The following is a 15532-nucleotide window of genomic DNA, read 5'->3' as shown; positions in this document are numbered from 1 at the left end:
GTTCTGTCTCCCTTTCTGATATTTCCTACCCATTTCTTCTCCCTTCCCTTCTTTCCCTTTCACTATTATTTATATTCCCCAAATGAATGAGAACATATAATGTTTGTCCTTCTCCGATTGACTAATTTCACTCAGCATAATACCCTCCAGCTCCATCCACGTTGAAGCAAATGGTGAGTATTTGTCGTTTCTAATGGCTGAGTAAAAGATAAACTCAAAATGGATGAAAGATCTAAATGTGAGACAAGATTCCATCAAAATCCTAGAGGAGAACACAGGCAACACCCTTTCTGCACTCAGCCGCAGTAACTTCTTACAAGATACATCCACGAAGGCAAAAGAAACAAAAGCAAAAATGAACTATTGGGACTTCATCAAGATAAGAAGCTTTTGCACAGCAAAGGATACAGTCAACAAAACTAAAAGACAACCTACAGAATGGGAGAAGATATTTGCAAATGACGTATCAGATAAAGGGCTAGTTTCCAAGATCTATAAAGAACTTATTTTCTCCCTCTGCCTGTGTCTCTGCCTCTCTCTCTGTGTGTGACTATCATAAATAAATAAAAAAAAGGGGCATCCCTGGGTGGTGCAGCGGTTTAGCACCTGCCTTTGGCCCAGGGCGCGATCCTGGAGACCCGGGATCGAGTCCCACGTCGGGCTCCCGGTGCATGGAGCCTGCTTCTCCCTCTGCCTGTGTCTCTGCCTCTCTCTCTCTCTCTGTGACTATCATAAATAAATAAATAAATAAATAAATAAATAAATAAATAAATAAATAAATAAACTCAACACCATAGAAACAAACAATCCAATCATGAAATGGGCAAAAGACATGAACAGAAATCTCACAGAGGAAGACACAGACATGGCTAACACACACATGAGAAAATGCTCTGCATCACTTGCCATCAGGGAAATACAAATCAAAACCACAATGAGATACCACCCCACACCAGTGAGAATGGGGAAAATTAACAAGGCAGGAAACCAAAAATGTTGGAGAGGATGCAGAGAAAAGGGAACCCTCTTACACTGTTGGTGGGAATGTGAACTGGTGCAGCCACTCTGGAAAACTGTGTGGAGGTTCTTCAGTTTGGACTTCAAAAAAAAAAAAAAAAAAGACCCAACTATGTGTCTCCTAAAAGAAAAACACTTCGGGGGATCCCTGTGTGGCTCAGCGTTTAACACCTGCCTTTGGCCCAGGGCATGATCCTGGAGTCTCGGGATTGAGTCCCGTGTCGGGCTCCCAGCATGGAGCCTGCTTTTCTCTCTGCCTATGTCTCTGCCTCTCTCTCTGTCTTTTATGAATAAATAAATAAAACCTTTAAAAAAAAAAGAAAAAGAAAAACACTTCAAATATAAAGACACAGATTTTGATAAAAAAAGTAAAAGGAAAGAAAAAGACATATGCTATCACTAAAAGAAAGCTAACATGACTATATTAATACCAGACAAAGTAGATTTCAGAGAAAATATATAACCAGGAATAAAGAAGGTCATTACATAATGACAAAGGGGTCAATTCATCAAAAGATCCTAAGAATCCTGAGTGTTTATGCACCTGAAAGCAGAGCTCCAAGATACATGATGCAAAAACTAATACCACTGCAAGGAGTAATCCAGGATTCTATTCAGAGATTTCAATATTCCTGTCAATAATGGATAAACAAGTACAGAGATTCATAAGGATATAGAAGGTATAAGCAACACTATCAACCAGCAACACTATCAACCACCTTAACCTAACTGACATTTATAGAACCAACGACATCAACATACACATTCTTTTCAGTCAGAATGTAGCTTAGAAGAACCATCTGGGTAGGAAAGAGACTTGAGAGTCATTAGTTTTAAGATCATAATCAAAGCCTTGAGACTGGATGCAAAGAGTGTGGAGGGTGAGAAGAAAGGATGAGTAAAGCAGAGCAATCTGAGGAGCAGCCAAGACATGTGGAAGCAGGAGAGTGGGTGTACTCAAGACCACTGAAGAGTGTTTCATGCAGGGACCGGCCCAGAGAGTCAAGTCTGCATTTATTCATTCAACAATTCTGAGCACCTGCTACATAGCAGGCACTGCAATGGGGACACAATGGGAAGAGGAAAAGCAGACTTAGACCATCCTATCCTGAGGTTCACTGTCTAAATAGGGATGTCAATCAAATAAATCCACCAACAAATTTGTAATTACCAAGATGGTTTTGTGAGAGCATATATCAAAGGAATGCAATCTTCCTGAGAAGTAACATTTGAGCAAGATCAAGACAGGCAGGCACTAGATAAAACATCACAAGCAACCAAAGAACAAAATAGGTAAACTGGACTTCATCAAAATTAAAAATTCTTGTGCTTCAAAGGACACCATCAAGATAGTGAAAAAAAAAAAAAAAAAGAAAAAAAGAAAGTGAAAACACTCCCTGAGCACAGGAAAAAATGTCTGCAAAACATGTATCTGAAAAGAGAGTTCCATCTAGAATATATTAATTTTTAAAAACATTTTATTCACTTATTTGAAAGAGAGTGAGTGTGCACATGAGTGTGGGGAGGAGAAGAGGAAGAGGCAAAGAATCTCAAGCAGACTCCATGCCGAGTACAGAGCCAGACGCAAGGCTCTGATGCCACAACGCTGGGATCATGACCTGAGCCAAAATCAAGAGTTGGAGGTTTAACCAACTGAGCCACCTAGGCACCCCTAGAAGATATTTAAGAACTCAATAATAAAAAGACAAATAACTCGGGCAATCCAGGTGGCTCAGCGGTTTGGCGCCTGCCTTCGGCCCAGGATGTGCGTGATCCTGGAGTCCCGGGATCAAGTCCCGCGTTGGGCTTAGTGGAGCCTGCTTCTCCCTCTGCCTGTGTCTCTGCCTCTCCCTCTCTGTGTCTCTCATGAATAAATAAATAAAATCTTTAAAAAAAAAAAAAGACAAATAACTCAATTTAAAAGTGAGCAAAGGATTTGAATAGACATTTATCCAAGGTATACAAATGGCTACTAAGCAAGTATGCTCCAAATCATTTGCACTAAGGAAATGCCTATCAAAACTATGATGAGATACTGCCTCACACCCGAAAGGATGGTCATGATAACCTTTAAACTGGAAAATAACAAGTATTGGTGACTATATTAGTTTGCTAAAGCAGCCATAACAAAGTACCATGAACTGAGTGACTTAAGCAACAGAAATTGACTACTCACAGTTTTAGATGTTAAAAGATAAACTGAGGCACCTTAAAAATTTTGAGTTTATTTGAGCAAAAATTGATTTGAATCAATTGGATCTGCAGCATCCAATCTAGCAGATAGAAGGGACCCTCTGAGGAGCTGTACAAAATGAAAGGCCTTCATAGAATGCAATGGGAAGAAGGAAGTTACAGCAGCAAAAAGCAGATTGGTTCTAGCAAGGTTCTTTTCCTTTGGGGGATGGCGGAGGTTTATCTAGTGCTGATGAGGTGAGTCCTGATTGACTGGTTTAAGATTCCATTTCTTCGAGAGCTGAAACTGCAATTAAGTTAAGCCTGTTTGGTTGACATGGGGCTCAGTATAAGTGACTCCACTGTGGGTCTTGCTTTTAACAGAAGCTAGAAGTCCAAGATCAAGGGGTCAGCAGGGCAGCCATGCTCCCTCTAAAGGGGCTGGGAAGGATAGGTCCCAGGCCTCTCTATAGTTTCTGGTAGTTGCTTGGTCTGTGGCAGCCTGACTCCAATCTTCACATGGCATTCTCCTTGTGTGCGAGTCTGTGTAACCAGATTTCTCCTTTTCATAAAAGACTCCTGTCATATTGGACAAGGGGTCCAATTTATTCCAATATGACCTCATCTTTACTAATTACATATGCAATAACCCTATTTCCAAAGAAGTTCACATTTTATGAGGGACTCTGGGATTAGGACTTCGACATACGAATTTTGGACCCATAACACCAAGGATGAGGAGAAATTGGACACTCATACAGTGCTTTTGGGAATGTAAAATGGTACAGCCACTTTGAAAAACAGTCTGGCAGTTTTTCAACATGTTAAACATAAAGCTACCATATGATCTAGCAATTCCACTCCTAGGTACATATCCAAGGAAATGAAAACATATGTCCATACAAAAAATTATATACAAATATTCATAACAACATAACTCATAAAAGCCAAAAGGTGGAAACAATCCAAATGTCCTTCAATTGATGAATGGATAAACAAAATGTAGTGTTATCACATCACAGAATATTATTTGGCAATAAAACAAATGAAGTACTTAAACTTACATGATATTATATCAATTATATCTCAATAAAAAAGTTAAATGAGTACTGACACATGACTCAGCATGACAGCATAGATGAACCTTGAAAACGTTAAGTGAAAGATGCAGTCATAAGCAACCACATAATGTATGATTCCGCTTATAAGAAATGTCCAGACTTGGCAAATTTGCAGAGGCAGAAAGTACACTGGGTGCTCAGGACTGGGGAATTGTGGAAAGTAGGGGGAAGCGACTTTTAATGGATACAAGGTTTCTTTCTGGAGTAATGAAAATGTTCTGAAATTGTGATGGTTATTCAACTACGAATACACAAAGTTTAACTGTGTACTTTGAATGGGTGAGTTTTATAGTATGTTAATTTTGTTTATAAAGCTGTTACTAGGGATCCCTGGGTGGCGCAGCGGTTTGGCGCCTGCCTTTGGCCCAGGGCGCGATCCTGGAGACCCGGGATCGAATCCCACATCGGGCTCCCAGTGCATGGAGCCTGCTTCTCCCTCTGCCTCTGTCTCTGCCTCTCTTTCTCTCTCTGTGACTATCATAACTAAAATAAAAATTAAAAAAAAAAAAAAAAAAAGCTGTTACTAGGGGCACCTGGGTGGCTCAGGCGGTTAAGCACCTGCCTTCAGGTCAGGTCACGATATCGGGGTCCTGGGATTGAGCCCCCCAGTCAGGTTCCCTGCTCAGCAAGGAGTCTGCTTCTCCCTCTCCCTCTGCCCCTCACCCTCCACTTGTGCTCATGAGCATGGTCTCTCTCAAATAAATAAAATCTTAGAACAAAAAGCTGTTATTAAAAAATAATAAAAAATAATAATAATAAATAAGAATAAACTTCTCACCATGAAAGAAAGGAAGGGGAAGAGCATTCCAGTAAAAAACAATCACCAGAAGGTGAGTTCCAGAATGGCAGCAATTTTTGCCAGTTTTGTTCACTACTGTACTCCCAGTACCAAAACAATGTCTGGTAAATAGGTATAGTATGTATACTCACATATTATTTATAGTACATAGTATAATATAGTTACAAGTGCAAAAGTCTTGCGGCTGGCTCAGTCAGTAGAGCATGCAACTCTTGATCTTGGGGTCATGAGTTCAAGTCCCATGTTGGGGGTAGAGCTTACTTTATAAAATAAAAAATAAAAAGCCCTGTATCCGGAAAAGAGCACTGGCCTCTGGAGAAAAAGATCAGTGTGTATGTGACTGCAATGACACTGAAGAGGACAGTTGGACCGTGTAGGTCAGAGATTTAGACCTCAATCCTAAAAGCAATGGGGAGCCACGGAAGGATTTTAAGTGGAGGTGGAGCAGATTTACATTTTAAAAGACCCTACCAGTAGCAAGGGAGAGTCGTTTAAGGTAAAGACTGAAAAGTTGGATTTAGCAACACAGAAGTTGTTGGTGACCTTGGACAAAATCAATCCAGGTAGAGACGGGGTGACTAATTTTGGGAACTGGAAAGGAAGTAGAGCTGGCAAAATTATACTACACTTGGTAAGACCTCTCCATATTCACAAGTCTCCAAGGAAACCGACCAAAAATACACTTGGCTTGGGAAATAACAAAAGACATGTTCACATGAATATTCACACACAGCCGGTTCGCCAGCTGATTCTGTTTCTGTTCAAGGATTCCACACTTCTCACCCTGACCCAGAGGAGAACCCATGGCCACAGTTCTTCGTTCTCTCCCACCAGATGCTGGCTCTTCGTTGCTGGGAGTGATGGATATAAGACCACAGAGAAAGCTGCTGTCATCTGAGACTTGGGGGCATTTCAGAGACATAACTTGTCCCCTTTTAGCTTCACTGGGCCTCTCACCCAGACTATGTACAACCCAGAACCCAAGGGCAAGCCAAGTAGACACACTCACAGCCTGTTCACTAAAGACTAAAGGTGAAACTTTTGGAATAGGGCACTTGTCCATAGTGTGCCAGATGTCTGAACTGAGAACCAAAGAGGCTGGGTTCTAGGTCTCGCTCTGCCAGTCACCAGAGCAAAGCCTTGGGCAAGCAATATAATCTCTCTGGGCTTCCACGTGCTCATCTCAAATATTAAGAGAATAAACACATGCCCTGCCCTGACCAGAGTGGTTAGGAGATGAGAACTGTGCAAGGGCATATCTAGATTTTGTGGGGCCTGAAGTTTCTATCATTTCGTGGGACCTCTTTAAGAATATAAAATTTTAAGAACAAAATTAGGTACGCATCTGAATATATATTTAGAATGAGAAATTACATCAAACTGTAACTGTTAAAAAGGTAATACAAAAAAAAATCAAAACACTTTTTTTTTAAATTACATATTTGGGGACGCCTGGGTGACTCCTCGTCTGCCTTTGACTCAGGTCGCAATCCCTGGTCCAGGGGATCGAGATAGAGTCCCACATCAGGTTCCCTGCAGGAAGCCTGCTTCTCCCTCTGCCCGTGTCTCTGCTTCTCTGTGTCTCTCATGAATAAATAAATAAAATATTAAAAAATAAAATAAATAAAATAAAATTACATATTTGTCAGGGCACCTGGTGGCTCAGTCTGTTGAGCCTTAGACTCTTGGTTTCTGCTCAGGTCATGATCTCAGGTCGTGGGGTCAAGCCTGTGTAGGGCTCACTTTAAGCACAATGTCTGTCTGAGGTCATCTCCCTTTCCCTCTCCCTCCCCATCTGTCCCTCTCTACCACTCTGTCTCTCAAATAAATAAATAAAATTTTTAAAAAATCACATATCTATCTGTCAAATTAATTGCCTGGCATATCACTATCCATTTTTTCCCCCACTACATTTTTTTTTTTTTTGGTTACATATTCTTTAACGGTTTCCTCAAAGATAACAATTTTGTAATGTTCTCTATGGAGAGAACAGGAAAATAATTCAGTCTTTCTCTCTCAGGGTTGATCAAAATTTATTATTGCCAGTTCAAAAAAAAAATACTTTCAGCATCTCAACTCATTATTTTACAACGGTTCTCAAATTTGGGGAAATCTCTATCAAGTTTCTTTTCTTTATGAGCTAAAGGATTTCAAGGAATTTCACATTTTCTTGTTCAGTGACTAATCATTTACATCTCCTCATTCTTCTGGTGCTGGACACGCTAGGAACCAAGGACCTCTGGTACCTTCAGGCCACCATGCTTGTAATTCAGCACAGTGCGGGGTTAGGAGTATTCTAGAAGCCGCTCCCACACCAGGAAGGCTAGCAATAACTATATACACAAACTGAATATATGGATCCCACTTAATTCAAATTAGGAGTATTCTCTACTCCAGGGGCACCTGGGTGGCTCAGTGGTTGAACATCTGCCTTGGCTCAGGTCGTGACCCCGAGGTCCCGGGATTGAGTCCTGCATGGGGCTCCCTGCAGGGAGCCTGCCTCTCCCTCTGCCTGTGTCTCTGCCTCTCTCTCTCTGTCTCTAATGAATAAATAAAATCTTAAAGAAAAAAAAAAAAGTATTCTTTACTCCAAAATGCCTAAAAATGCTCATGGCTACTTCAGCGACCCCAGATAGGGAAGCCGTACTGAAAAGAGACCACTAGTGGTCTTAACAGATTTGGATTAAAATAGCCCACTGCTTCTAATTTTATAAAAACACTTTTTCCATGGCCTTAGAGGGGGCCTGGGTGCGTGAAGGCCCAGGGAATGGAGGTGCTTTAGCGTTGGGGACAAATGAGCTCCGTGGTCACAGTCTCTCCAAAAGGCGGAGCCAGAGGCAGGGAACGTTACTCACGTTTGCAGGGAAGCTCAGCGGCCAGGCCCAGGCTGCGGCCACTGCCAGCCAAACCCCACGCGGAGGTCCCTGCGGACCCACCCGCCCTCCGCGCCCGCTCTGCGGCCCCCACTCGAGGCCCAGAACGGCCGGGACCTCCAGCCCAGCATCCCGCTCCGCCGCGCGCCCGCCGCCGGTTTCAAACGGAGCGCGCTCCCTCGGGCCCGCCCCTCACTTCCGGCCGGGACGCCCTTTGGTCCCACCGGGTCTCGCGATATCGCGACTCCTCATCCCCGCCCCCCACAGCCCCGGAGAGCGGCGCCCGCCCGTGCCCGGCAGGTGACTCTCCCTGGCTGGTGTCTGGGACCAGGGCTCTTCGCCCGGCACGTTTCCCAGCAGCACGGACCCGGCAGTTAAGGCGCAGTTAGGTCCATCAGGCCCCCAGCGGAGATCAGGAGCGGAGGGGGGAGGGGGTCCGCCTTCCCCCCCGCTGGGATCAGGAGCCGAGGGGGTCCGCCCTCCACCTGACCCTGCTCTGGGTCCGCGCATGCGCGGGACGAGGACTCTAATGTGAGCGACTGCGGGACCCTGGGCTGCACTGCGCACGCGGTCTGGCTTAGCCCCCACCCCAACGCCGGGAGGAAGGCGTGCTCTCTACCCTCGTTATAGCGATGGGGAACCTGCAAGGATGTGACCCGCATGACCGTAAGGCTTGAATCCTTGGGGAAGCAGTTTGTCCACAGGTTCCTCCGACCCCAGATCCCCAGAGGACAGTGCAGCTCAGTGAGAAGGATTCCACCTTTGGGGTCACACCGACTTCTTGTTTGTATGAAAATTGACACCCCTTCCGTGCTGTGGGACCTGGAGCAACTGGCTTAACCTTTCTGACACTCAGGAGATAGATGGGGATAATAATACCTCATGGGATCATGAGGATCGGAGGTATATTCGGTGCCTACTCCCAAATAAGCACTCAATAAATGGAAACTATTGTCCTTGATAATCTTTTTATCCCCTTACGCGTCCTGCAGTGCTCAACGTGTAGGAGATGCTTAATAAACCATTAGTGAATGAGTGAACGAGTGAATGAATGGAGGGAGAAAGGAGTAAGCCAGGCCAGACACCAGGTGGTCCCAGCCTCCAGCCCACTAATCTCTTACCCCTTCCCCCCCTGTGGCTACACCTCAAAGGGCTTGAAGTGGGAAATAACTGTTCATCCTCCTTTTCCCAAACAGTTGTGTGTATGTTCAGTTGTTATTAAAGTAGCATACAGAAAAGTGCACAGATCTTAAGTACGCTTAAGTTCTTATGGTATAGCCAGCTCCCTGATGAAGAAGCAAAACATTACCAGCCCCCAGAATGCCCTCATGTTTCCTTCTTGTTTTCTTTTTTAATTTTGTTAAGATTTTATTTATTTATTCATGAGAGACACACAGAGAGAGGCAGAGACAAAGGCAGAGGGAGAAGCAGGCTCCCTGCAGGGAGCCCGATGCGGGACTCCATCCCAGGACCCTGGGATCAGGACCTCCTGAGCCAAAGGCAGACACCCAACCGCTGAGCCGCCCAGGTGCCCCATGTTTCCTTCTAAGCATATATCTGCCCTAGAGTAACAGTTATCTTGCCTTCTACCAGCAGACATTAGTTTTGCTTGTTTTTGCATGGATGCACCTGGAATCAGATAGCATGTGCTAATCTGCACCTCTCAGATTTCCATGTCTCCTCGCTTCCAGTGGGAGTCCAGGAAGAAGCCGGATGGGGTTGAGTCCTGTGTGATCCGGGCTCCTGTCTGCTGCCACCCATCTCGACATCATGGCTAGCCTCTCTACCTGTTCACTGGCCCAGGATCCCTGTGCGCATGGACTCCTGGCATACCTCTCCCTTTCTGAGGTAAGAAAGCATCTTCTGCTTCCTCTCAGCTCTTTCATAAGGGTTCCCATGGTAGAAATGTGTGTGTTCCTGGTGCCCCCATCTTTGCCATTATACCCCAGATCTTTCCTACTCCATCAGGAAGGCCCTGGGAAAGTAGAGGATGGGGCTCCATACAATATGGAGCCACAATATGGTCATGCCCAGCTTCACACCACTCCGAGTAACACTCCTTCCTCTGCTTTGTTCAGTGTGCCCCTTCCCCCTCCATTTCTCATTCAGGGTGATAAGCTCTCGAAGTCTCTGCTGTTCCTCCCTGCAGTCTAGCATCTGTCACATTCCCTCAGCCCACTAGACATGTTTGTTCCTTCCCTAATCCCAACTGAGGGCATGGTGTTTGTCCTCTTACAAAGGATTCCTGATGCCATTCAGGTTGAGGAAGGTGGTTTATGGGTTCTGGGCGTTCTGCCTCGAGGGGGCAGTGTCTCCTAACACCACAAGACAGCCCAGTCCTTAGTCCAGTCAAGCCCCCATTACACAGATATTATTATCAAACCCATGTTACATATGAGGAGGGTAAGGCTCAGAGAAGTTTAAGGGATTTGTCCAAAACCATATAGTTCATAACTGATGACAAGTAGACCTCAGGAGTGCCATTTGATGTAGGTCTGAAGGCTTGGTATCTGCTACCACTCAATGAAACTAAAATGAGACACGTGGATATTTTACATAATTCATATCTAGTCCTTAACTCCAGGAGAAAGGTTTTTTTTTTAATTTCCATACGCCAGATATAGAAGCTGAGGTCCAGAAAAATTAATTATTCTGCCCAAGGTCACAGGGATAGAGACAGACTAAGCTAGGATTCAGCCCCTCCCATCCCACAGACTGACCTCAAAGCCCGGCTCTTTCCTCTGTGCTCCACCACACTCATCAAAGGGATTCTGGCAAATGCAGATATGAATGGATACATGGATAATATAGAACAGTGGGGACTAGGTATTTACCCAAAGAATACAAAAAATATTAATTCAAAGGGATACATGCACCCTGATGTTTACAGCAGCATTATTTACAACAGCCAATTAATGGAAACAGCCCAAGTGTCCATCAACTGAAAAATAGATAAAGAAGATATTGCACGTGGAATATTATTCAATCAAAAAAAATAATGAAATCTTGCCATATGTAACAACATAGATGGAGCTGGAAAGTATAATGCTGAGTGAAATAAGTCAGAGAAGGACATATACCATATGATTTCACTTATATGTGGAATTTAAGAAACAAAACAAATGAGCAAAGGGAAAAAAAAGGAGAGAGAGAGGCAAACCAAGAAACAGACTCTTAACTATAGAGAACAAACTGCTGGTTATCAGAGGGGAGGTGGGTGGGGGAATAGAGGAAGTAAGTGTTGGGGATTAAGGGGCACGCTTGTCATGATGAGCACCAGGTGTTGTATGGAAGTGTTGAATCACTGTATTGTACACCTGGAACTAATATTACACTGTATGTTAACTAGATGGAATTTAAATAAAAGTCTAAAAAAAATAAGACAGTGGGAAAGCATTCCAGAGAGAACAAAACACATACCACAAAGGGACAGTTTTGCTTCTCTATTAATGTGTAACCCCCCCAACTTAGTGGCTTAAAATCACTATTTATTTTTGTCTTTCACAGTCCTGTGGTTGACTCCACTCAGCTGGGTGGCTCTCACTGGGAGCCTGCCATGCAGTTGCAGTCAGATGGAAGCAGCAGTCATCTGAAGGCTCATCTGGGCTGGATGTCCAAGGTGGCTTTTTAAAAACAGAAATCTGACACCTCATCTGAACTGGTTGGACCAGATGGGGACTGGCCAGACATTCCTCTCTCTCTAGATAGTCTTTCCATCTGGCTTGCTGAAGTTTTCCTTGTAGATGGTGATCTCAGGTATTCAAACCTCATACATGAGTGGTGGCTGACTTTCCCCACCATGAACATTCCGACAGGCGACCTCCCTTTGGAATTCATGCAGCATCACTTCCACAGTATGCTATGAGTGAAAATGGATCACAGGGATGGCCCAGATACAAGGGGAGGGGACAATTCATAGGTGAGAGTACAGGAAGCATGCCTGGTTCAATGGAGACCATCTTTGGATATCAGCTAGTACAGAGGGCCAAGGCGGAAATGATCAACTCAGGAACTGCATGTATTCCTGTCTCAGCAGAAACCAGGGTGCAAAGGAGCAAAACTGGAAGTGATGGCCTGTGACATACCATGGAGGGGTTCAATGACATGCTCCAGAACTTCTAAATGGGTACCTTCTGGGGTCTTTAGCTGCCTAGCACCTAAGCCTCCTTCCTTTTTTGGAGGATCCTCCTTAGTGAAGGTGTTAGTGGGAGGTCAGGATCCCCACCCTTGACCCCTGATAGGAAAGTCACAGAACTGTGACATCAGAAGTATGCCAAATCAATGATCCCACTTGCGACTCTGATCAGTAAGTGACCCAAGGAAGCAGAGGACTGTTTATAATTCATTCTAGAGGCAGCAACAGCCAGTTCTCCGGGTAGTGGCTGTGCAAGAGAGGACCTCCAGAGCCCAGGGGCAGGAATCCCCTAATCAAACTGCCCTTAAGGCAAGACCTGACAGACGTTCTGGCTGCTTAGTTCCTCTTGATTCCTGCCTACTTCCTGACACGGATTCTGGAGGCTTCCTGTCAATTTTGTGAGTTTTCTGATATCATTCCAGTAAATTCCTCTTCTACTTAAGTAAACCAGAGTCCATTTCTGTTGTTTGCAATTAAGAACCCTAATTGGCACAAAGACCCATTGAAATCTTTAGCCAGAGGAAATGACATGACCAGAGCACTTTATGGAAGAGAAAAACAGAAAAATCTGATAAAGATGAAGAGAGAGAAACAGGGATGAGAGAGGCCAGTTGGGAGACTGTTGTGATGTTTGGGGGTGTATGGTGAATTACAATATTGCCAGTGCCAAGGAAGTGGGAGAAATGCAGCTTTTGGCCACTGACTGAATATGGAAAAAAGGAGAGAGGGGAAAATCCACGCTGACAGAGTTTTGAGCCTTAGCAACAAGGAAAATAATAATGTCATAAAGAGAAACAAGCAAGTCAGGGAGAACTAATTTGGAGGGGGAAATATTTCACTCATTTATTCAGTAAATATTAATTGCCTGCTCCATGCCAGGCACTGTTCTAGGCAGTGAGAAGACAGCAGGGAGCAAAACAAAGCTTCAGTCCTAAATTAACAAATAAGTACATGAGATAATGAAACTGCTTTAATAAAGCTTTAGTCTGCAGTGCCATGGACACACAGCAAAACATGTCTAACTGGCAGCAGGACTTTAAGAAAAATCCTAGGAAGCAAGGCTGGGCCTAAAGACAAATTGGTCATCATTCCCATAGACATTCATTCATTCATTCATTTACTTACTTTTATTTATTGAGTACCTCCTATGTACTCAGTACCATTCTTGCCATAGGAAAAACAAAAATAAAAATAAAAGAGGATCTCAGCTCTCGTGGAGTTTCCATTATAGAGTACAAGGGAGATGGTAGACAAGTACACAAATACGTCAGATATGTGATGTGTACTATGAAGAAACTAAAGGAAGGGAAAAGTAAGAGGAAGTTTGCTAGTTTAGATAGTTTGTTCTAAGCAAAGGCCCCTCTTGTAAGGCGATATTAGAGTGAAGTCTTGAATGAAGAGAGGCAACATTCACATGGTTACCATGGGAAATCTATTTCAGGCAGAGGGAATAATAAGTGCAAAGGCCCTGAGGCAGGACAGTTTGGTTTCTTCAAAGAATTTCCAGGAGACCAGTGTGGCTAAACTAAATAGATGAGGGCAGAAGTAGGAGGAGAACAGGTGAACGTGGGAGTGGGAGTGGGAGCCAGATCTTGTAGGGCCTTGCCAGTCATTGCAAATACTTTGGCTCTTGTTCTGAATGAGATAGGAAGACTTTGGAGAATTTTGAGCAGAGGAAGCATGCTACATGACTAACACTTTAAAAGGATTATTCTGGTGGCTGTGTATAGAATAGACTGGGGGTGTGTGAGGGCAGAAGCAGGAAGACCAACTAGAAGACAACTGCAGTCATTCAAGGCAAGAGACCATGGTGGCATGGAGCAGGATGGTAATGATGGAGGAGGGGACATATGATAAGATTCTAGAAATAAACAGAAGGAGAACAAACAGGATCTGCTGATAGATTGGATGTGAGATGTCAGAGAACTAAAGGACTCCAGTGACTCCAGCGCTTTTAATAGGAATCGGTAGAAGAGCAGTTGCCATTTACTGAACAGAGAGGATTGAGAATTATATCTAGAGCTTCAAGATTGCCTCCAGCCAGCCTGCCTGCCTGCCTGCCTGAATAATTTGCTCCAAAGCCATGATGGGGAGCCAAAGTAAATCACCCATGTGCAGGGAGCTGGGGGAGGACATTCAGCTAGCATAGGTTTTCGAGGCCAAGATGAGAGAAGGTGGAAGTCTACAAGGGGGCAGCAGCAACGGCAGGGAATAAATTATCTACAGAGGGATTAAACAACCCTTCCAACAAGAAGAGAGAAGGAAGTCACAGAAATAGAAAGGGGGTAAATTAGAATAAATCTTGTGATGTTGCGTTGGAATTGAAGGTATGGTGTGCGCTCATAGTTTTCTACATAGAGAGATTGAGAGATCGATCAATTGACAGATAGAAATGTATGTGTAAAATTATACATATATTTCCTAGCACTGTCCGTTGAGCAGCCCGAAAGCAGTGATACCCCAAGAAAAATGAGCATACCTAGCACCTAGATATTAATTTCTGAATATCCCTCCCCATTAAAAAGAACAAAGGTGCCTCAGAGAAATGAGGGTTGGAGCAGAGAAAATACAAGATTGGAGCTTGGAACATCTTGTGCCAGAAAATAAGGAAGTGATCAAAGAACCATGGTGGTAGAAGCCAGCTTGGCAGCTGGCCCAATCTGGGAAATTTTTTCAGCACTAAAATAAATAATGATGCAACAAGTAAAACACTCATATCTATAATAATGTTGCCAAAGATGCATAGCCCAAATCTAATGATGAGGAAACAACAGATAAACCCAAACTGAGGGACATTCTGCAGTATGATCGGTCTGCAGTCTTTTCGGTTGTCCCGGTCATTAAAGTAAAGGAAATCTTTGCTCTGTGTCAGACTGAAGGACACTGGAAAGACGTGATAACCAAATGTAATGAATAATTCTGGACTGTATCCTTTCATCATTAGGCCAAGTAATGAAAGTCCAATAAGGTCTGGGGGTTAGATGATATGAATGTATCGATGTTAATTTCCTGATCACGAGCATTGTACTGTTATTTAGGATAATGTCCCTTTTTTGTAAGAAATTTGTGATTGGGCATCATGTAGGCAACTTACTCTCAAGTGGTTCAAGGAAGGGGAAAGTTCCTTGTATGTTGTAATTTTTCTGTTATATCAAATAAAAAGAAAAAAGACAAAGAATGGAGGAAGTCCTTGAGACAGTGGAGAGGGACAGGAGGACCAGCCAGTGCACCAAATGGTAAAATATTTCTAAGGAGAGGACAGTTGATGTGCAGTGTTGCAAAGAGATGAGAGAAGATCAAGACTGAGATAAAGGTATTAAACTTACGAAATTTGTTCTTTGTTGTCAATAAAAATCATGGCAAAGTCTGTTTACGTATGCAGTACAATGGAATATAAATCCGTTATTTATCATGA

General features: G+C 43.6%; 2 long non-coding RNA genes across 4 annotated transcripts in view; one reads left to right on the top strand and one right to left on the bottom strand.

Moving 5' to 3' along the window:
• The window catches only part of LOC112656421 (uncharacterized), a 37088-nt gene extending 28957 nt beyond the window's left edge, over nucleotides 1–8131 (bottom strand). For all 3 annotated transcript variants that reach the window (XR_007409018.1, XR_003134315.3, XR_007409017.1), the window contains exon 1: nucleotides 7965–8131. This is a non-coding gene — a long non-coding RNA (uncharacterized LOC112656421). The remainder of the gene's footprint in view (nucleotides 1–7964) is intronic.
• Nucleotides 8132–8225: 94 nt separating this feature from the next.
• On the top strand, nucleotides 8226–15532 carry LOC112656420 (uncharacterized). The gene is made up of 3 exons (XR_003134313.3): nucleotides 8226–8648; nucleotides 9674–9830; nucleotides 11490–15532. It is a non-coding gene; the product is annotated as an uncharacterized LOC112656420 (long non-coding RNA).

The sequence above is a fragment of the Canis lupus genome, chromosome 37, assembly GCF_003254725.2.
Source record: "Canis lupus dingo isolate Sandy chromosome 37, ASM325472v2, whole genome shotgun sequence".
In the NCBI taxonomy this organism is placed as follows: Eukaryota; Metazoa; Chordata; class Mammalia; order Carnivora; family Canidae; genus Canis; species Canis lupus.
Note: the sequence above shows the minus strand (reverse complement) of the source record. Positions and strands in the feature narration are given on the sequence as shown.